The sequence below is a fragment of the Triticum aestivum genome, chromosome 7A, assembly GCF_018294505.1.
Source record: "Triticum aestivum cultivar Chinese Spring chromosome 7A, IWGSC CS RefSeq v2.1, whole genome shotgun sequence".
Lineage (NCBI taxonomy): Eukaryota > Viridiplantae > Streptophyta > Magnoliopsida > Poales > Poaceae > Triticum > Triticum aestivum.
The window spans coordinates 505,461,065-505,482,839 of NC_057812.1; positions in this window are offsets into that span (position 1 = coordinate 505,461,065).

Genomic DNA, 21,775 nt, shown 5'->3' on the forward strand with positions numbered 1-21,775 from the left:
GAATTTACTGCGTCAGCACTACGTCAGCATGACGTAAGCGAGTCAACGGGCAGCCCAGGTCAAACTGACCAGTGGGTCCTCCGTGTCAGTGACTAACCTAACTAACTGGGTTAGTTAGCGTTTTAACTTAAACTAACCTAGATTAATTAGGCGGGCTGGTCCCGCATGTCAGTGACACAGGGGGAGGTCAAACCCCGGTCAAATGGCCCAAACAGGCCGGCGGCTCAACGCCGGCGGCAACAGGCACGGCGGAGGGCTTCGGAATCGCTCCTCCGGCCACCAAAAGCGTGGCGGAGGGCATCTACGCGTTGCCCGTGCTCGTCCGCATCGAGCAGTGCAAGCAGCAGTGGCTATGGCGGCCCGTAGCGACGGCAATGGCGACAAGTGTGGTGGCCGGAGCTCGGTGGTGCACGGGCGCAGGGCTATGGCTCGCCCTCGAGGGAACCAGGTAGCTAAGCCGCATCTAGGGGGCCCAGGGAGCACGGTGGATAGCACAGCTGGGCGTGGTAAGCTCAGCGGTGAGCAGGAGGTCGGCCATGGCGGACGGCGGCCTCGGGAGCTCGTGGGGCGGTGGCTAGAGGAAGCTAGCGAGAGGGGGAGGTGAGGGGAAAAACTCAGGGGCTCACGGTGATGTCGTAGGGAGGCTCAGCGCGCTCGGGGACGGCTCAGAGGCGACGGAACGGCGATGACGATCTCCGATGTCCCGAGGTTGAAGACGGGTCGATGGCGACGAAGCAGAGCCCTCCGGGTTGTTTCCTTCGGCGTGGGGATGGGGTGCTCGATTTCGGAGCTGCTAGGCATGGTCATGGGGCGAGGGGACGGCGGTGGTCGCGGCAGCGGCAAGCGGCGGCGACGGCTGCGCTCAGGCATAACGGGAGAGGACGAGGGAGAGAGCCAGGGGGAGAATGGGGTGTCGGAGGGGTCGGGGCAGTGCCGAGGAGTGGCTTCGAGGCGTCGCCACGATGTCCAGGCGAGGCAGGCGGCCAGGGAGCTGCGTGGCGAGCTCGGCGTGCGCGGGCGCGCTCCTCTCTGCCTGCCTGGCGAGAGGAAGCAGGTGGCTGGCACGGGCCAGCACAGTGCTGGGCCGGCCAGTGGGCTGCCAGGTGGGCTGCGCCAGGTAAGTGGCCAGGTAGTTTGCTCTTTTTTTTTTATTTTTTTTGTTCTGTTTGTTTTATTTAATTTATTTTGCCAGTGTTTTGAATTAAAATAATAATTCAAACAATGCCAAAGCTCCTCTGAATATTTTATATTGCTAGATGGACTTTTCCAAAAGCTTATAAAATATTTCAGGGGGTATTTGAAATTATATTCTAATTATATGAATATAATTCAAATTCAAATAGCTAATGAATTAAATCCAAAATCCCAAAAAATAATTCCTCAAAAATGTTCAATATTTTGGTTGGGACCAGAACCCTTACCAAAAATTATCAAACATTTAAGGAGAGCCTTTTGGAGCAATGAATGAGATTTCTAGGGTTTTTGCCCCTCTTTTATTTAGGGTTTTGAGGCTTCCAATATTCCTCAATTCAGGTTTCAAAAATATAGACATGATGCACACATGAAGCTAGCCTAGAGCATTACCAGAAGTTAGGGATGTGACAGTCCAGGAGTCCGGCCGAAGGTATAGTCCGGCAATCCGGACACCCCCTAATCCAGGACTCCCTCAGTTTGCCATTGAACCCACCATGGAGCGATGTCTGCATGACATTGTATTGCCGCGCAAAGCTCTTCTCTTTTTCTCTACATGTTCAGCATGACTGTGTATAATATCTGACATGCATACAAAAAAAATATGGTGAGATTATGTAAGGAGAGCATGCAGAAATTTAGAGTGATGGTAACGACCAGTGGATCGATATTTTTTCGTTGAACCAAAATAGCCCTAATGGATCAACGTGAATGCATAGTAATAAGTGATGCAACAAGTGTACAACCTCTTTGCCGTAGCCGTGTCGACCTCAGAATCATTGGGTTGGTTGCTGAAGCAGTTGAGGTAGAGGTGGCTGTCGAAAGTGTGGTGGAAGATCTGAGGAATCTGTAGACGGCGTCCAGGGCACTACTCTGTTGTGATGGATCGTTCTGTCGTTGGAGCAGCTCCGGTGAGCCGTAAGACGTCAAGGCTGAAGCAGCACAAGACAGACATCATCAATCTCAAGTGGGATTCTAATAGCATCTCCAATAGATGATGTAAAATGGATGTAAAATTAACATCACCAAAAACCACCTGACTACAACAGATGAGGTAAAAACTGTTGACTCTGAACTTAACTGTCAAAACTGAAATTTACTGTGGAATCTGAATGCTACTGTCGAAACTGAACGCAATGGTAGCAGAGAGGCACTTGACATGTAGTTTAGGGAGGGCCTGCAGTTCATCTTCAACATGCACCCCCTGAGCCGCCAGCCACCACCGGCCTCGCCGCCGGCCCCAGCGTCGCCTCGCCGCCCCGAAACAACTTGCCACTGCCTCCCCGGCCAGCCCTCTAGGCCCCCGCCCCACCCCCACCCTGAACCCTAAGATAGATAGTGGGGGTACCTCTCCGGCGAGCCCCCGTCCCCGCAATGGGTGGTTCTTCCTTAACTCCGGCGAGCCCCCCAACCCCTGAAAATCGACTGACCCAAAAGTCGATTCAGTCGACTGAAGTGTGGCTTAATCGGAGCAGAGCAGCAGCACGAGCGAGGGGAGAGCAGCAGCAGTAGCTGGGCGAGCAAGCGATCGAGCGAGAGCCGGAGCAGCAGCAGCAGATCCGGCTGGTATGGCCGCCGCCACCGAAGGGGCCTCGCACTGGGGGAGAGCCGCCATGGAGATGTCGCCCGCGGCGCCGGCTTCAAAGTAGCCGCTCCATGGGGGTGCGGGATGGAGCACCGTCAGCGCTGGGAGGTCGAGTTAAGGAGAAGTGTGATGCGATGAGTGTACAGCCTCTTTGGTGGCGCCGAGTAGGCCTCGGCTTCGTCCGAGAAGCCGGTGAGGATGCTGCGGTTCCTGTGGAGCAGGTTAAGGCGGCGTTGTGGGGATGGAGCAGTCGCGATAGACGAGGCGATCGTCGGAGCAGCTCCTTGGAGGTGGAGGACGGGGCGGCTGAACCGGCGGGACGGCAAGATGGACGACGGATCCTCATCTGGGGAGGTGGACAAGGGACGTCGAGCTGTTGCTGTGGACGTCGTCGTCGGGGAAGAGGCTCCGGCTGGGCAGTGGTGACGTGGCGGACGAAGGAGGGTGGGGTTTCGCGGCTGGAGTGGAGAGGTTATGGTGGCCTGGGATTTCGAATGGCGCAAAGGGGGCGATGGGAGGGGGTGAAGCATGACTTAGGAACACACTTTACCAAAATGTAGGGTGTGTTACAAAAGTACCCCCCACCGATTTGAACTAGCGGCCCTTTCGGCCCAGGGTTAGAAGGGGGATTTCGCGTGTTGGGATTTGGCAGCTGGAGGGAGTTTTCGCGCGCGTTGTAATTTCAGGATAGCAAGGCGCTGGTTGTGAAGGCGCCAGTTTTGGGAGCACGATATCTGAATTTTCGGGATATAACAAGACATGGGTTGAATTTTAGGGACAAGCCTAACGTGTAGTAATATTGTACTTGTACGTACCAAATCAATTCGCACTTCCCTCAACCAAAAAGAAAACGAAAAAATAAAACTATTCACACCACACAAAGAGAGAGTCTTGCCCCGTTTTACTATACAAATGCTATTCAAAGCTACTCCCTCCTTCCATCTATATTGGGCCTAATGTGTTTTTCGATGCTAACTTTGACCAAATATTAGAGCAATGATATATGACATGCAACTTACACAAAGCACACCGTTAAATTCGTCTGTGAAAGGTTCTTTCAATGATATAATTTTCACATTGTGCATGTCATGTACTATTAATCTTGTCAATAGTCAAAGGCGGTCTTAAAAATCTCATTACGCCCTATATAGATGGAAGGAGGGAGTATGAATCCATGTTATGTCTGATTAAATTTTTTCGCTTGCTGTATAATGCATGTAACGTACTCATACCAACATTTTAGTGCATTCCAAATGTCTATACTACCGCTGCAATTCGAACTAAATTTGAATTCGTTTCTCTATTTCAATAAGAATCTACAATCATGATTGTTGCCAACTTCAACCATCATAGTTTCCTTGCTATCCGCTAGATATAAATCAGACGGCCTATAATGCAGGATGGCAGGCACACCATCATCAACAACTCCGTTTTTATAAGAGTAGAGATAAAATATATTAAATGTAGTATACCATGTTCATAACCACACCATGTGTATCACCGTTATATATATTCACACATCCGTCGGTTTGAAACACTATGATAAATTCTTCAAATATCCGAATTCGCTTTTTATAATGAAGTATATATGACCTCTATTCATCTTTTACACCCACACAACCCTCTTATCTTTGTAGCTAGCGCTAACTTTCTCTTATGCATGCACACGCCCGCATCCCTCTCACCCTCCCTCAGCATTCTCTAGCTCCATCACGCAAATTCTTCTTTTCACTTTAGGTCATTCACCCACGGTGTGTGTAGGCCCCCCAACTCCTTCTTTACGGCACACATCGATCGATATGCCTCTCTAGCCCGGTGTGCCTAGCACAAACACAAGCTTCCCCTCTTCTCTTGTCACCGTCCATGCCTCACTCCCACCACTCTTTTCATCGTTCTCGTACTCGCACACTCCTACCCCTCGATATAGTATGCCTCTCGTACCACCTCCTACATGCATCCTTCTCTCTCTATCCTTCTCCTCGTGCCTCATTTGCTTCTAACACACACATGCATGTATACCGATCGATTTCCCAACATATACCTAGATCGACTTTAACTACCCCCCCATCGATTGCCGTACCTCACAAGTTATATCTCTCCTTTCTCTTACAAAGGGTGATTGATCTTCCTATGTAGTTACGTCTGCTTACCACAGCCACATCGTCCCCCCTCATCATTCGTGCATGCCTCCTGACCCGTCTCTCACACGCACGTGCACAGACAACAAGCAGCCATCTCCTCTCTTATTGATATTGCGGGCGTGCCCTCCGTTTGTCTAGCAAGCCTATCCCACCATTTGTTAGAAGCAACTCCACTACCACCCCCTCCAATACTCTAGATCTGTCTCTCTCCCAACCTTATTCATCTCCTGCACATATGCATGGATGCCGATCGATCTCCCTTAATACATGAGGCAGATCGATCTCCTTAATACATGAGGTAGGCCTCTATCCTCCTCCACACATATACCAGCCATTGTACCTCTATAGTTAATTGGGCCTCCCTCTCCCCCACCACACACCGACAGTTGGGCGCTGCAGGTAGGTATCCATGCCACAGAGACAAACTGCACATGTCCCATCTCACGTTCCAGTAGGCCAGCCACTCTATATCTTTGACGTGGGCACACACAAATTCGATGGCACTCTTTATCGATCGCGCGCGCGCACACACACACATCATCCCTCTCTTCGATTCTATGGACACCTCAAGCCGATGATACCTCCACTCTCTTCTCGTGGATCGCCCCCTCTATATATATATGTTATATCCATGACTCTATTTCACACACATTGCATATGTTAAATATTTTTATTGACCCCCCCCCCAAAAATTCTCAAGAACCCACACACTATATCTCTATAGGTTTGTATCTCTCTCACACAACCCCACGTAGGTGGTGTACGTATACAAGAAGAGAATAGGTGCACCATGCACGTACTCACGCTTCGTGCCCAGCCACACTCGCGCGGGTACACGGTGGAGCTCATTTCTCCGTAGAAGCTGAATTTGTTTTTGAAACATCAAGTGGCCAGAGACTCGAAAACTTATTTGCCCATTAGTGACTTGTCAGGCGGTGGATTTTAATTTGTACGATAATGCTGCATCCACCTAAAGTAACGAAAGTTCTTACGTAAACTTCCTAGTAATTCCCTCTTCGTAGGTGCAGCATTACTCCTAACATTTGTAATATCAGTTTGAAACTTGTAATATTGCCGTGTCCTATTCATGCGTTTTCAAAATCCTGCGAATCAAACAGGTCCTGAGTTGGTGATGATGTTGTGCCTCCCATCTTTCACCAATAGCCGTCGGATCTAGATCTGACGCATACAAACCAAGATTCTCCATTTTTGCAAAAAGATGCCTGCACTTGTTCCCTATTTACAAACAACTCCTTGTCTCTCACAATCAGCCTCATCTCCTCCCCACCACATCTAGGAGTAGAAGGCCGTGGAAAAATCTGGCGCGATGACCGCTGTCGGAGCCGTCCACCCCCAATCTTGGTGTTCCGTGCAATGCACGGGCATCTACGCACGGGAAATTATGTCGAACAGGGCTAGTTGTAAGCAGGCTAGCTCTACAGCCATGATGATAGTGACTGCAGACGGTGAGGCTGACTATGGTATGCTGAACACGGTGCCTATACTCAGGTGTCATCTCCGGCGCAGGGTCTTGTCACTTCACCATGAGGAGCAGCATGTAATAATTTGACCAACGGATATTCACTGTGAGGAACTGCCTTTGGGTGAATGACACGTGGCCCCAGGGGGTGGCTGGCCCACCTATCATACAGCCAAAGGCAGGTGCAGTAGAGGGCCAAGGAGTAGTACGAAATCCTACGCACCTATGCACGCTAACCTAGGGCTGAGTGATCACTTGAATCGCAAGATCAGTTGACTAGAAGCTACGCTAGACCCATGGAGGCGATGAGCGCGAGCATCAGCCGGCTGTGCCAGATGGTCCATGATGTCGGCCTGCGTCCCGGCACCGAGGAACATCTCCAGGTAGTATTGCTTGAGGCCGCCAGGGCGAGGGTCTGCTTGGACAACAGCTTCGTCTCCTTGTTCGACGAGGTCCTCATTGGTTTCCTCGACAAGTTCACCGTCGTCAAGAAGCTTGCATACGACTTTGACGCAAGCCTCCAGCCGACACGCCCAGGCTCTGCGATGCCTGCCACCCTCAACGACCACTATGGTAACAACCTCTTCGACGCATTGGTGGCCCTGCGACTGCCCGCTGTCGCGCTGGAGAATGTCCACCTCGAGGTCGCGCTCGCCATGCAGCGCCTGGCGCAGCAAGACACCATCGACATAATCACCCATGTCTACGCGCAAATCGTCCACAAGGACTACTATATGCAAGAGGAGGACGATAGGACGCTGGCCTTCTTGGAGCGCAGGGCAACCTTGGACGGCACTGTTCAGAAGCACGTTGAGCTCGCCGCCAACACCGCTGCTCCTCACACGTCGGTTGGTGACCCGGCGCACTAGGGCGTGAGGATGTCGTTGAACATTGATGGATTCGTATGTATTTTTATATTTCCGTCAAATCCATGTAGCAGTATATGATACTACAGTAATTATCTTACCTTTCGCATCAACTTCATAATTTTCGTACGTACTCCATGCATGAACGGCGCCAGAACCAAACTTCTCATCACTCTAGGCAAAACCGTTATTTTCTATCTATCGGTCGTTCCATGGAGCAGAACCAAATTTTACAAGTTACGAGTTCAAAAGGAAAAGCCTGCCGTGTTCGCGTCGCACCCCCACACGGTTGGTCCAGCACGCCGCTCAAGTGGGAATGCGTGCGGTGTTGCATTTTCACTTACAAGTGGGACCGCAGTTGAGCAAACCGACTATCGGCAAACCCCCACCCCACCCACCGCGCGATGGCTGAGAAAACAGGAGGGAGAAGAGATGGTTGTAGCACGGACTCCAAGAAAATTGGTGTCAGATGGGACTCGTGTGGGTGGCGTGTGCCGTACTGCTAGACGTGAATGCTAGTTACGGCCCATGCCACCCCACTATATCGAGCCTATATCGAGGTATGTAGAACAAATTTCCTGCAGTCCGTGCTCAGCCCTCCTCTATCTCTCTTCTCAGCCAGCCAGCGGACACGCGGAGCCCATCATCTGTTTGCTCACATGCGGCCCCACGTGTCAGTGAAAATGCAAGAGGACCCACTGAACCTGCACATCTTTCACCTCGACGTGCTGGTGATGAAAAACAAATCCAATAAAGATCTTCGGTGGCTGCTTTTGGAGTTACTCAAGAGTAGTAAGATTCTATTTACAGTTTAACCCAAGATGCACATCTCGTGGCTTCAACTACCACTCTATTTTCTTTCATGACACGACCTGGATGTTGGATGTCCCACGTGTCGGCAAAAGGAGGAAGAACCCGGCCAAATCTTCGGTTCTTCTCTCGGATTAGACTAGTTGTGCTAACTTAAAATTTTTATTGTGTACTCCCTCCGTTCCAAAATACTTGACTTCCATTTGTCCAAAAATGGATGTACCTCTATACTAAGACATGTCTAGATACATATATATTTTGACAAATAGAAGGCACGTATTGTGCAACGGAGGGAGTAGAATGGATGCAAGTTTTTGTATTGGGAAGAAGAGTACATCCACATATTGACAGAGCACAATTTAGTAGATGTTCTATCACTTTTAGCTAGCACAGAGGCTAGAGATGAGATTAGTGCACTTGTTGATACTCCTACTAGAATAGAGGCTAGACATGAGACTAGATGCGAGGAAGCAATGTCTACTTCTTTACACTCGAAGAAGAAAGAAGCACGCAAGATCGAGCCTCCGTAGATCAACAATGAATGCATCGATAAGGCACTAATCCAACTTACAGGAGTAGTAAAATGTATTCTTGTGGTTCTTGTTTTCTTTGGTCTTGCTTTTCTAGTCAAAATTATTGTTGGAGTTCGTGCAAAATGAAGGTGCGTTTGGGGTCGTGCGTTGGAGTTGGCCTTACAAGTGGGACCGCAGTTAAGGAAACCGACTATCGGCAAACCCCCACCTCGCCCGCCGCGCGATGGATGAAGTTAGAGAAACGACGAGGTTGAAGAGATTGCTCTAGCACGGACTCTAAGAAATAATATGGTGTCAGATGGATGTCGTGGTGGTGGCGTGTGTCGTACTCCTGGACGTGAATGCTTGTTCTGGCCCATGCCACCCTACTACTCCTACTACTTACTCCTACTATATAGTACTAGTATCGAGGATTTGAGGTGCTGGTTACGTACAACGAACACATTAACATATGGCTACAGTAAAAACACCCGCCCGACGCGCGAAGCATGTGAAACTAGTACAAATAGTGTACTACTATTGTTGATTGGCCTCATCCGATAACCTATTGCAATGCACGTACAATTATGTATTCGAAAAATATTTTTTTGCCTCGTCGCACCACTCACTCAGAGAAGCGACTCGAAAGCCATTCATAAATTTAGTAAGTTTATCACATGCATATCATTTTATTACATACAACAGGTCATCAACCCACATCGACAACGAGGATACATTATAAATACTAAAGTTTTCACCACACAACAAATAACAAGCCATGAAATGAACTTCAACTCAACCATTCCGCGGCGTTGGAAACGCTTGCTTTGAACCATAAGTGATTCTCTGGGACGGGCCATCCGTTGTCGATCTGGAGACCAACACAGGACCGATCATCCAGGCTGAAGTGGCCTACTATATCAGTACCAGGGTAGGGAACCACCCAAATGTCCGAGGTATAGACACAGTTGCTTCTCATAAATGTGTCAACAGCAGTTGGATCGCCTTTCGCCATCATCGAATAGTTTTGTCCAAGGAAGAGCGAGTTTTCTCCAAGACTATCAATTCTGTGCCAGGGAGAAGGAGTTGGCGCTAGCACACTAGTATCCATCCCGAATACCATGCAATGGGTGTTGGAATAGGTCTGGAGAGTGCGACCATGGGAGACACCTGCTTCCTTAGCAGTAACATCATCAGTGGGATGTATACACACAAGAAGAGGTGATCCATCGGAATTAGTTGCCAGGCGCCACAAAGTATATGGGCGATGCTCGTCCTCATGCTCGTGATCATCACCATCGGCATCTCCCCCTTGGTTATAAAATTTTTCAAGTATTGGTGGTGGGATGTTCACAGGACCTTGGAAACACAAGAAGAAGGTTAATTAGTAAAGGGAAACTTGCTAACCCGCATGCATGTGGATGAAACAATTATAATTACGGTGGAAGACAAACGTACCGAAACTACTAGGATGCCATGCAAAAACAGTGCCACGAGTGGTGGCAGCAAACCCAAGGCCCTCGTATTGAATTGCATCACAATACTCATCTGTGTACATAAACTCATTTTTGAGCAATATCCATCGAGTCGAACCACGAAGGACGGCAACAAGCTTGTCGAAGATAGCAACAACTTGATAGTTGTTGTAATTCCAAGAGCGGTTGGGAACTCAACAAATTGCTATCTTCCCTAGAAGACAGTCACCATGATCGTATTTGAACGTGCGTACATTACCGGTGTGCTCAACCTCTGGGCAGTGTGCTGAGATTTTTGGAAGTGGAACCCGGTGATGAGTGTACACATTCACAAGTTCCCACTCGCAGTTGGACCCAATGTAAACAACCCAATCTCCATTTGTGCCCGCCCAAGCCTTGCCCTCAAGCGATGGCATCTTAACATCATACGTATCATTATCAAGCGGCATCAACTGGCACAGGGTGAGGCCTCCATCGTGCTGGCACCAGTCATCAGGGTCACGACGAAGAAGATAGGGGAGATCAAACTGCTCCTTGACTCTTGGGTTCTTTGTAATGATGTTATTAGTTGAGTCGAGAATGGGCTTGAATGAACCTGCCATGCTAGCCAAGGTGATGACGACGCACCGATCAATGAGTTCCTCCACCATGTCATCTTTCAGATCGGGGCAAGAATAATGGGGTCGTTTCCGGCCCGTTCCCTCCATGGAGAAGACGATCGAACAATGGCAGAAGAAAGGGTGAAGGGCTGAAGGAAAATGGAGGAGGGAGAGGAAGAGCGTGCGACAGCAGTTCCAAATCGAGAGGGAAAGGCGAAGAGTTGGTGGACGGTTGCGAGTTTGCCACGGTTCACGAAGAGGCACCCCGACCTACACGTTCGTTCAGAAATACTCCTACTACTCGCCGTCGTCTCACTGATATGTTGGAACGGGACCACATGTCAATGAAACATGGTGTGTAATTTCTCGTGCAAAATGCGATCTGGCCGCGTTGGCCCGAGGTGCCGCATTAGTTATCGACCTTTGATTTTTAATGGCATGTCGATCAGTTTTGAAGCACAACTAACTGGTACTGTATGTGGAGAGGATGACAGTAGGGACCCGCCAAGGTCATGGCAGTACGCAAGCAAGTGCCTCCTTATTTCAAGCCAATAAAAAAATAGCTCCTCCTAGTGGATTTCTGACATCTGGGTCCCATGCCATTGTCAACGTAGTCAATAAACGAGAGAATTGCACAACGAGCGGCTGACACCAGGGACCCAGCAGCTCGCCCAGTTATTTTTGTTTTGGGTTAATTTGATAAATGCCACTCCAAATCTGGTGTATCCGAGAAATGCCACTGCAATTTGCAAACTTTGAAAAATGCCATTTCTTGCCATTTCTAGTGGCATTTTTCGAAGTCTAGAGTGGCGTTTTTCAAAGTTTGCAAACTGCAGTGGCGTCTTTCAAAGTTTGCAAAAATTGCAGTGGCATTTTTCAAAGTTTGGAAATTGCAGTGGAATTTTTATGAATCGCCATAATTGGAGTGGCATTTATCTAATTTGTTTTTGAGACGGAAGCAGGGTGTGAACTGGGCTGTGCCGGACACTCTGGCCTGTCTAGACAGCCTTTTCTTTCATGTTTACCACAGACCAGCCCAGTAGTTTTTTTCTTTCTGAAAATGGCTAGCCCAGTTCTTTTGTGATTTGTCAAGTAAGTCGCTTTATCAGGCCTGCTGGGCTGCAAATCTTTCAAGACAAGGAGAGATTCATTCGGCTGGCTGAGAAAATGGCCTATCAGTAATGAGAAATGAGCTATACATTTTTAAAACACATCAAACCGGCAATTATTTTCAAATATCTTTTTTCTCATTTCAAGATTTTAAATTGCATTGATTTTTATGCGTGGGCAATTTATTGGATTTTATATTGATATACATTTATTTTAAAAATCAGTCTGAATGTGACTCGAAATTTCGGGATTAAAAACAGTTCAGACCGCACCGACATATGCAAAATTTCGTATAATTTTTTAACCGTGGCCACAATATGGGCTATAATGCTAACATAAAGAATATGGGCTCCAAAAAACCCCGTAAGAATTAGCAACTGGGCTGTAAATTATTTGAAATAATGACAGATGGGTTGTATGTTGTTTTCCACAGATTTGAGGCTTTCCACAGATGGCCTGTATACTGTTGGATGTCCATCCAACGGCCATTGTGCTTCTTCAATCTCTGCTCTTCCTGCTCCAGCCACTCAAACAAGCGCCGGCGGGACTGCCTGCTCCCTCCTCCCCGCGGCCGGCTGTGCTGCCGCGCAGGCCTCACCGCCCCACTGTACTCCCATCGCTGGCCTAGCCATCCCTCTACTCACCCACACCTGATGTTATTCTCCGGCGACGACAGACGAACCAGTAAACCCTCGTACAGTCGTACTCCCCTCCGTGTGGGAAACAAAAACAACGGCCGAGTCTTCCCTGCCCCCGTGTCATTCCCTTCCTAGGCCTTGTCGTCGTCCACTGCCCTAGTGCTCTCGACGTGGCGTGGTCAGCGTGGTCAATGACTGACATGCATCCGAAGTGGACTGTACATGGAGAGGCTGACAGCTAGGTCCATGGCCGCACGCAAGGAAATGCCTCCTTATTACGCGCAAAATAATGATTTCCTCCACCTGACAACTGGGACCCACCGAAACGGCCTCTTTATTTCGCGAAAAAATGTTACCGCCGCTCACAGCTCGGACCCACCAGCTATATCTTCGCACGCAAGGAAGTGCCTCCTTATTACGCACAAAAAATGAATACTCCCCCTGCTAGCTCGGACCCAGTATAGTGGGCCTACTAAGTTGACGGGGATGAAGGGCTTTGTCAACTTAGTCAATATGCACGATTCTAGCTCACTGACCGGATGTCCATCCAACGGCCGTAGTGCTTCTTCAACCTCTGGTCTTCTTGCTCCAGCCGCCCAAAGCAGCGCCGGTCGTGCCGCCTGCTCCTGCCTCCTGTGGCCGGCTGTGCTGCCGCAGAGGCCTCACCGCCCCCATACTAGTCCCATCGCTGGCCAGGCCATCCCTCCACTCCACTCACCCACAACCCCTGTTATTCTGCCGCGACGGCAGCGCAGCCGAACCAGTGAACCCTCGTACTCCTCTCCGTGTGGGCATCCACTGCCGCGTCTTCCCCGGCTCCGCGTCGTCCCCTTCCTAGGCCTCACCGTCGTCCACCGCCGTGCTGTTGTCGGCGTGGCGTGGTCAATGTGGTCAACGACCGAATTCCATTGGAAGAATACTGTACATGGAGAGGCTGACAGCTGGGTCCACGGCAGCCGCAAGGAAGTGCCTCCTTATTATACGGAAAATGATTATTCCTCCACCTCACAGCAGGGACCCATCGGACGCCCACCAGTATATCGCGAAATAAACATTTGCCCCTGACTGCTGGGACCCACCCGACGGGCCTCCGTATTTCGTGAAAAAAACATTCCCCTACTGTCAGCTCGGACCCACCGGAAGTGCCTTCTTATTACGCACAAAAAAATGAATACCCCGTGCTAGCTGGGACCCACCTTAGTGGCAGGCTGACTTGTGGGCCTACTAAGTTGACGGGGACGGAGGGCTTTGTCAACTTAGTCAATATGCACGATTCTAGCTCCGGTGACCGTATGATGTCCATCCAACGGCCGTAGTGCTTCTTCAACCTTTGGTCTTCTTGCTCCAGCCGCCCAAACCAGCGCTGGTCGTGCCTCGTGCTCCTGCCTCCCGTGGCCGGCTACGATGCGGCGGAGGCCTCACCGCCCCCTACTACTCCCACCGCTGGCCAGGCCATCCCTCTACTCACCCACACCCCCTGTTATTCTGCGGCGACGGCAGCCTCACACCGCAGCGAACCAGTGACCCTCGTACTCCTCTACGCGTGGGCATCCACTGCCGCGTCTTCCCCGGCTCTGCGTCGTCCCCTTCCTAGGCCTCGCCGTCGTCCACCGCCCTGGTACTCTTGGCGTGGCGTGGTCAACGTGGTCAAGGAACGGCTTCCATCGGACATGGACTATACGTGGAGAGGCTGACAGCTGGGTCCACGGCCGCAGCAAGGAAGTGCCTCCTTATTACGTGCAAAATAATTATTCCTCCACCTGACAGCGGGGACCCACCGGACGGGCCATCAGTATTTTGCGAAAAAAATCGTTTCCCCCTGACTGCTGGGACCCACCGAACGGGCCACCATATTTCGCGAAAAAAACGTCCCCCCGCTGTCAGCTCAGACCCACCGGAAGTGCCTCCTTATTATGCACAAAAAATGAATACTCCCCCGGCTAGCTGGGACCCACCTTGCTGGGAGGCTGACTTGTGGGCCTACTAAATTGACGGGGACGAAGGGCTTTGTCAACTTAGTCAATAGGAACGATTCTAGCTCCAGTGACCGTACGATGTCCATCCAACGGCCGTAGTGCTTCTTCAGCCTCTAGTCTTCTTGCTCCAGCCGCCCAAAGCAGCGCCGGTCATGCCGCATGCTCCTGCCTCCCGTGGCCGGCTGTGCTGCCATAGAGGCCTCACCGCCCCCTACTATTCCCACCGCTGGCCAGGCCCTGCGGCGACGACAGCCTCACACCGCAGCTGAACCAGTGAACCCTTGTAGTCCTCTCCGCGCGGGCTTCCACTATCGCATCGTCTCCTTCCTAGGCCTCGCCGTCGTCCACCATCATGATGCTCTCCGCGCGGCGTGGTCAACGTGGTCAAGGAACGACTTCCATTGGAAGAGTAATGTACGTGGAGAGGCTGACAGCTGGGTCCGCGGCCACAGCCCAATTTTTTGTGATTTGCCAAGTAAGTCGCTTTGTCAGGCCTGTTGGGCTGCAAATCTTTCAAGACGAGGAGAGCTTTCATTCGGCTGGCCGAGAAAATGGCCCATCAGTAATGAGAAATGGGATGTACATTTTTAAAACACATCAAACCGGCAATTAGTTTCAAATATCTTTTTTTATTCCAAGATTTTAAATTACATTAATTTTTATGCTTGGAGAATTTGTTGGATTTTATATTGATATACATTTATTTTTAAAATCAGTTTGAATGTGAGTCGAAATTTCAGGATTAAAAACAGTTCAGACCGCACCGAAATATGCAAAATTTTGTATAATTTTTTAACCGTTGCCACAATATGGGCTGTAATGCTAACAAAAAGAATATGGGCTCCAAAAAAACCTTAAAAATTAGCAAATGGGCTGTAAATTATTAGAAGTAATGGCAGATGGGCTGTATGTTGTTTTCCACAGATTTGAGGCTTTCCTAAAAAGAGGTTCACACACAAGCACTGACTCTTGGATGTCCATCCAATGGCCGTCGTGCTTCTTCAATCTCTGCTCTTCCTGCTCCAGCCGCTCAAACAAGCGCCGGCGGGACTGCCTGCTCCCTCCTCCTCGCGGTCGGCTGTGCTGCCGCGCAGGCCTCACCGCCCGACCATACTCCCATCGCTGGCCTAGCCATCCCTCTACTCACCCACACCTACTATTATTCTCTGGCGACGGCAGACGAACCAGTAAACCCCTCCACGCGGGAAACAACTGTCGAGTCTTCCCTGCCTTCGTGTCGTCCCCTTCCTAGGCCTCGCCGTCGTCCACCGCCCTGGTGCTCTCGGCGTGGCGTGGTCAACATGGTCAAGGAGCGACTTCCATCGGACGTGGACTGTACGTGGAGAGGCTGACAGCTGGGTCCACGGCCGCAGCAAGGAAGTGCCTCCTTATTACGCGGAAAATAATGATTCCTCCACCTGACAGCTGGGACCCACCGGACGGGCCACTGTATTTCACGAAAAAAACGTTTCCCCCTGTCTGCTGGGACCCACCAGCTACATCTTCACACGCAAGGAAGTGCGTCCGAGCAAAAAAAAACGATTCGCCCCGTGACTGCTGGGACCCACCAGCTACATCTTTGCAGGCAAGGAAGTGCCTGACAGTCGGGACCCACCTGGTCGAAGCGTACGTAGCGTTGTCATTCTGGTCGCGAACGTGTACGTACATACTGGTCGATGTAGAAGCGTGCACGTGTCGTAGAGGCGCACACGTAGCATGTACACGTATGTACATTGGCCAGGGTGCAAGAAAGAAAATACGGCCACGTATGTGTACATACGGGCGGGGTCTCGAACGCCTACTCGCGCATACGTACGGCCAGGGATCGTGTACATGGCTGGGTCGGAACGGAGAAACAGCGTCGTCGTCGTGTTCATGGGGAGGCAACGGAATGTGTCGTGTTCATGGGGAGGCAACGGAATGCGTCGTGTTCATCAGGAGGCAACGGAACGCGTGGGAGCCAACCGGCTGGGTCGGAACGGAATGCGTGGTCGTGTTCATCAGGAGGGCTTGGACGGAACAGGCGATGGAAACGAGGCCTGGCGTACCGCACAACGGAGGAAACAGACCTCCTACGTTCGGAACGGGGCCCTGTTGATCGGGAGGGGTCTGGCGTACCGCAAAACGGAGGAAACATACCTCCTACGGTCGAAACGGGGGTCCTGTTCATCGGGAGGGGTGTGTCATATCGCAAAACGGAGGAAACGGACTTGTATTGGAGCGCTACGGTCGAAACAGGGGTCCTGTTCATCGGGAGGGGTGTGGCGTACCGCAAAACGGGACTCCACGGGATACTGTTCATCTCCACCCTCGACCCCCTCCAGCCTCCACGAGCTACTATTCATCCATCGTCGACCTCCTCCAGCCTCCACCTGCGATTGTTCATCCACGGGCTCCTGTTCATCCAGCCTCCACCGTGCACTACCCCACCAGCTACTATTCAACCAGCCCTCTCCACTGGCTCCTGTTCAACCACCCCTCCACGGGCTACTGTTCATCCTGCCCTCCACCGTCTACTGTTCATCCTGCCCTCCACGGGGTGGTCCTGTTCATCCAGCCCTCCACGGGGTCCTATTCAACCAGCCCCAACTGGCTCGATCGATTGGAGTCCTATTCATCCAGAGGCAACACCACGGGGTCATGTTCATCCACCCCCACCGGGAACTGTTCATCCAACCCCCCCCCCACAACGCTCACTGTTCATCCAGAGGCAGCATCGATTGGCTTCAGTTAGCAGCAGTAGCGAAGGAATCGCTCGATCGGGTTCAGTTAACAGCCATCGATCCATCGCTCGGGTTCAGTAACGCGTAGCCTGCAGTGCAATCGCTGGGGTTCAGTTAGAGCCCAACGCCTCGCTCGGGTTCAGTTAGAGCCAACGCCTCGCACACACGTGCATACGTGTACGAGAGAAGCGCGCATCGCTCGGCCCCCGACCTCCCACCGTAACCGGGAACTCCCCGAAATTTTCCTCGCCCTCGCTTCTACCATGGTTTTTTCCATCATGGACGACCCAAAGAATGTCATGCAGCTGCATCTCTGGCCCGCCCAGGACGAAAAGCCCATTTTCTGTCATGATTTTTTGTCATAGAAGTAGGAGCCCACCACATCTATGATGATACCGGGTTTTGTCACAATTATCGTCATAGAAGTGTCATATGTATGACAGAATTTTTTTTCGTTCGACCCAAAATGTCACGGATGTGTCTTTTTTTTGTAGTGAAGGCATACGTCTATAAGCACAGGTACCAAAAGGGCAAGTAAAATTGGTCTTTTCCTCATCTTCTTTCGACACGGGTATTTGAGAGAAACCAGAATAACCATCTAGAAAGCAAAAATGTGTATGTTTGGATAACCTTTCTATCATTTGATCAATAGAAGGTAAAGGGTAATGATCCTTTCTAGTAGCTTTATTTAATTTGCGGAAATCAATTACCATTCTAACATGTAACAATTCTTCGTGGGACCAATTCATCTTTATCATTAGGAACAACGGTAATACCTCCCTTCTTAGGGACGCAATGGACAGGACTTACCACTGACTATGAGCAACAGGATAAATTATACCTGCCTCCAGAAGCTTTAGTATTTCATTTCTTACCACTTCTTTCATCTTAGGATTTAACCATCGTTGGTGATCAACAAACGGTTTAGCATCTTTCTCCAATTTTATTTTGTGCTATCATAGAGTGGGACTAATGCCCTTAAGATCATCAAGAGTATATCCAATAGCAGCACAATGCTTCTTCAGAGTTTTCAATAATCTCTCTTCTTCCTCCTTTGAAAGGTTAGCACTAATAATAATAGGATATATCTTCTTTTCATCAAAATAAGCATATTTAAGAGTATCAGGTAATGGTTTAAGCTCAAACACGGGATCACCATTAGGTGGAGGAGGATCCCCTAGAATTTCAATAGGCAAGTTGTGTTTCAAAATAGGTCCCTGTTTAAAGAATACTTCAGCTATTTTCCTTCTTTCATTCATAAACATATCATTTTCATGGTCTAGCAAATATTGTTCTAAAGGATCATTAGGAGGCACGACAATAGAGGCAAGATCAATAATTTCATCTTTACTAGGCAATTCTTTATCATGGGGTTGTCTATGAAATTTAGCAAAATTAAAATCATGAGACATATCCCCTAAATCAACAGAAACAATATCCTTTTGCATTCTATCTTAGCATTAACAGTATTCAAGAAGGGTCTACCAAATATAATGGGACAAAAGTCATCTTGTGGGGAACCAAGAACAAGAAAATTAGTAGGATATTTAACTTTCCCACACAAGACTTCAACATCTCTAACAATCCCAACTGGTGAAATAGTATCTCTATTGGCAAGCTTAATAGTAACATCAATACCTTCTATCTCAGCAGGTGCAATATCATGCATAATTTCTTCGTATAAGGAATGAGGTATTGCACTCGCACTAGCACGCATGTCACATAAGACATGATAGCAATGATCTCCTATTTTAACAGAAACAACAGGCATGCCAACAACAGGTCTATGTTTATCTTTAGTATCGGGTCTAGCAATTCTAGTAGCTTCATCACAAAAGTAAATAACATGCCCATCAATATTATCGACCAAGAGATCTTTAACCATGGCAATACTAGGTTCAACTTTAATTTTCTCAGAGGGTGTAGGTGTTCTAGTATTACTCTTACGAACCATAGTTGAAGCTTTAGCGTGATCCTTCATTCTAACAGGAAAAGGTGGTTTCTCAATATAAGTGGTAGGAACAATAGGATCAACATTATAAGTGATAGTCTTTTCTTCAACTGTAATAGGTTAAACTACTTTTACTTCAATGTGAGAATGATATTTAAGCCACTTCTCCTTAGGGAGATCAACATGAGTAGCAAATGGTTCACAGAAAGAAGCTACTATCTCAGAGTCAAGTCCATATTTAGTGCTAAATTCGTGAAAAGCATCGATATCCATGAAAGATTTAACACAATCAAACTTAGGTGTTATACCTAAATCCTTACCTTTGTCGAGTTCCCAATCTTCAGAGTTGCGTTTAATTATTTCCAATAAATCCCATTTGAAGTCAATAGTCCTCATCATAAAAGATCCAGTACAAGAAGTATCGAGCATGGAGCGATTATTGAGAGAAAGCCGAGCATAAAAAATTGAATAATAATTTCTCTTGAGAGCTCATGATTGAGGCATGAATATAAAATTGACTTAAGCCTCCCCCAAGCTTGAGCAATGATTTCTCCTTCGCAAGGCCAAAAATTATATATATAATTATGATCACGATGAACCAAATGCATAGGATAAAACTTCTGATGAAATTCCAATTTCAATCAGTTGTAGTTCCACGAACCAATATCATCACATAGCCTAAACGATGTCAATGCCTTTCCCTTCAAAGATAAAGGGAAGACCTTCTTCTTGATAACATCCTCGGGCATACCTGCAAGCTTAAATAATCCACAAACTTCATCCACATAGATTAGGTGCATATCAGGATGTAATGTTCCATCTTCTGTAAAAGGATTAGCTAGCAGTTTCTCTATAATACCTGAAGGAATTTCAAAGTAAACATTTTCAGTAGGTTCAGTAGGTTGAGGATCAACTCTTTGCTCTACTGGTCGGGGTGAAGATACCCCGAACAAGCCCCTCAAAGGATTGTTTTCCATAGTAACAAGTGACAGTAAATTTCAGCACACTATAAATTTTTCCTTACCAAATTCCACTTACCAAAGGCGCTTCACTCCCCGGCAACGGTGCTAGAAAATAGACTTGATGACCCACAAGTATAGGGGATCTATCATAGTCCTTTCAATAAGTAGAATGTCAAACCCAACGAGGAGCAAAAGGAAATGACAAGCGGTTTTCAGTAAGGTATTCTCTGCAAGCACTAAAATTATCGGTAACAGATAGTTTTATGATAAGGTAATTTGTAACGGGTAACAAGTAACAAAAGTAAACAAGGTGCAGCAAGGTGGCCCAATCCTTTTTGTAGCAAAGGATAAGCCTGGACAACCTCTTATATAAAGGAAAGCGCTCCCGAGGACACATGGGAATTATCGTCAAGCTAGTTTTCATCATGCCCTTCCTTGGACAAGCATCCCACTTATGATTAACCCCCCTCGCAAGCATCCACAACTACGAAAGAAGAATTAAGGTAAACCTAACCATAGCATGAAACATATGGATCCAAATCAGCCCCTTACGAAGCAACGCATATACTAGGGTTTAAGCTTCTGTCACTCTAGCAACCCATCATCTACTTATTACTTCCCAATGCCTTTCCCTAGGCCCAAACAATGGTGAAGTGTCATGTAGTCGATGTTCACATAACACCAATAGAGGAAAGACAACATACATCTCATCAAAATATTGAACGAATACCAAATTCACATGACTACTTATAACAAGACTTGCCCATGTCCTCAGGAACAAATGTAACTACTCACAAATCATATTCATGTTCATAATCAAAGGGGTATTAATATGCATAAAGGATCTGAACATATAATCTTCCACCGAATAAACCAACTAGCATCAACTACAAGAAGTAATCAACACTACTAGCAACCCACAGGTACCAATCTGAGGTTTTGACTTTTGAGACAAAGATCAGATACAAGAGATGAACTAGGGTTTGAGAGGAGATGGTGCCGGTGAAGATGTTGATGGAGATTGACCCCCTCCCGATGAGAGGATCGATGGTGACGATTTCCCCCTCCCGGAGGGATGTTTCCCCGGCAGAACAGCTCCGTCGGAGCCCTAGATTGGTTCCGCCAAGGTTCCGCCTCGAGACGGCGGCGCTTCGTCCTGAAAGCTTCCTTCTGATTTTTTCCAGGGCAAAAGACACCTTATACCAAAACATGGGCATCGGGGGCCTGCCAGGTGGCCCACGAGGCAGGGGGCGCGCCCCCACCCTCGTGGACGGTGGCTGGCTCCCCTCTGGTGCTTTCTTCGCCCAACATTTTTAATATATTCCAAATCTGACTTTCATGAAGTTTCTGGACTTTTGGAGTTGTGCAGAATAGGTCTCTAATATTTGCTCTTTTCAAGCCTAGAACTCTAGCTGCCGGCATTCTCCCTCTTCATGTAAACCTTGTAAAATAAGAGAGAAAAGGCATAAGTATTATGACATAATATGTAATAACTGTTGGGTAACGTAGTAATTTCAAAAAAAAATCCTACGCACACGCAAGATCATGGTGATGCATAGCAACGAGAGGGGAGAGTTTTGTCTACGTACCGTCGTAGACCGGAAGCGGAAGCGTTAGCACAACGCGGTTGATGTAGTCGTACGTCTTCACGACCCGACCGATCAAGCACCGAAACTACGGCACCTCCGTGTTCTAGCACACGTTCAGCTCGATGATGATCCCCGGACTCCGATCCAGCAGAATGTTGGGGAAGAGT